Genomic DNA, 2,595 nt, shown 5'->3' with positions numbered 1-2,595 from the left:
CAAAGAAAAGGCATTTTTCTGCATGGTTGATCACGCAAAATAGGATCTACATGGCGCATGGCGGACAGACTTCAACAGTTCAACGTCATGGGTGGCCAAACTGTGATTGTTGCCCACTTTGCAACCAAGTGTGATTGTCCCCGGCGCACCTTCTATTCAAGTGCCACTTCTCCATTCGGGTTTGGAAGGAGGTCCTTGCATAGTTGCACCTCAATGTCGATACCGCTCCTTGAATGAACTACGCCACAATGAGGTCTTGATGGGATGGGGTCCTCGCCAACAATGCGCAGCCGAGGAAATTAAAATATTGGCGTCCTTTCTTCACCTTGTAAGTTGGGAGATTTGAAAGGAGCAAAATGCACACGTGTTTAGGACCAAGGGGGTGCCGGTGGCCGGGAGTATTAAGGAGGCGTCTATGTGGGCTCTGGCGGGCGCCAGGCATTTGTATAATTTTATGCCGCGAGAGTAGGCCTTTATCCCTTTCCAGTTTCAAGGGGCTGTGATGCACTAAAACACACACTTCTACTTATTCACTGAAAATAGTAAATCTTTTGCCTCGTTTAGAAAAAACCCGAGCGTGTGGTAGACCGATGTTGGGCGCGTTGTTTGCATGAACAAGTGCTACCAAACACAATAAATGCATGTACACTTATTGATAAGACAATCTTATTCCAGGTCCATTAAGTAACTGAAAAAAGTTAATAGAAAATGATGTAGTACAATAGGTTATTTTTTAGCCTCATCTGTATTAACTAGACATTTCTAAATATATGGTGAGATATACCTTTTACGAGGGATGTGATGAGAGAGATATTATTGCTAAGAAATCATCTCTTAATTATAAAAGTAGTATGTGAGGCTAGATCGACATGGGCTGTGGTATGTGAGGCTCTGGGCAAGCTGGATTGGACGCCGACGGCACAAGACTCCCTACGCACATGGCTTCAGGACAAGTAAGGGCCCAACAACTTACGATGAAAGGATCTACATACCATCTTCATTCTTACACTTTGTAAATTGTGGAAGCATCGAAACGCTATTGTGTTCGACGGAGCATCTCCTTCGTTGGAGGTGCTTCTAAGTAGAGTGAGGTCCGAAGGCATGGTATGGTCGGTAGCCGGCAAGTTTAAGGGGAATGTAGACCCTTTCTTCCGTAGTTTACATAGGTGGGTAAGTAGGGAGGAGTAAAGTGTAACAAAACTCTTGTAAAATATGGTGGAGGCATTTTTTGCCTCTCTTCTTTAATATATAATATGCACACTCGTGCATATTCGAGATTTTTTTTAATAAAAGTAGACACACCTTTTCTTCTGTTTTTCCTCTTGTCCGTCGCAACATTTATCATAGTGTGGCACTGCAAAAATAACATTAGGTACACGACATGGCCGGGCGAACACACAGGGTCTCCACGCAGCTCGGTGAAGATGTGCTTGTGAAATGTGGAAGTCTTCTAGTACTCCTAGCTAGCATGTGAGTGGTACGTACGTAGCAAAGCTGGATAGAGATCAGATAAGGAGCAGTCTCTGAAGTGTCATGGGAGACATGAATCGTCACAAGCCACTACACTAGGTCTCGCTCGGATCGAGTCCATCCAGGTCAAGTCTAGCTAAGCTAGCTACATCACCAGGAAAGCAAACGGAGAGAACGACCCGTGCATTCTTTCACGCGATTTAAAATACAGGCGCCATGCATCCTTCTCGAACACGGGCCTACATATACATTTTCCTGCCGACCAATGTGACATTAAATTTGCTAATTCTCAGTAGCCGCCTGAGGTCTACTTAAATCTCAGTCGAAACCGAAAACGTCGATCTGGTGGTACTGAGATCCATGCAAGAGTTCATGATTTCCTAAAACGTTCCTATTATCTTCACCAGATGAGCAAACTACTACATCATGTTGAACTTGTTTTTAATCCGCACGAACTTACATTGTAAATTTGCAGCATGATTCTCAGTCAACTACGACAACATTATCGTTTTCTCTTTTCTTTTTGCAAGTAACATTATTTTTTTTAGTAATGATAACCGGCGAACGTCAGTTGAAAGGGGATAGTAGGCGTATTTTTTAGGGGCAACTTTATCTCGTACGAGATGGCAAATCCTGCCATTCTTTGCCACAAACCTTTTCTTCTTAGCAGAAACTGTCATGCGTTTCTGAAACTGCGAATCCATCATCTAATACACGACGCTCCCTGGTTTTAAAGGTCACACAATCAATTGAAGTTTCAATTTCAAATTGGATCATCCGTTTTCGACCGGGTCAATAATTTTTCAATGAGCTCTCCGATTCAATTCTTTTAATTCATTACGCTCTCTAATTTTTTAAGCTCTCTCATTCCAGTGAGGTATTTAATTTTGAATTTGGTTCACAATTTTGACTGGATCAATGACATTTCAAATCAATTAGCAGCAATCTAATAATACACATTTTGATATTAGAAATTGATATATTTCTCTATAAATTTGGTCAAATCTTAAAGAGTTTGACTTTGCAAAAACTAATGCACATTATATTTTGAAACAGATGACGTAAACAACTATGAAACTCCAATAACACCAACGAGCAGCAAAGTGCGCTCAACCCTTCTAGTAC

This window comes from Triticum aestivum, chromosome 3B (genome assembly GCF_018294505.1).
Source record: "Triticum aestivum cultivar Chinese Spring chromosome 3B, IWGSC CS RefSeq v2.1, whole genome shotgun sequence".
Taxonomy (NCBI): domain Eukaryota; kingdom Viridiplantae; phylum Streptophyta; class Magnoliopsida; order Poales; family Poaceae; genus Triticum; species Triticum aestivum.
This window is presented reverse-complemented; position numbering follows the sequence as displayed.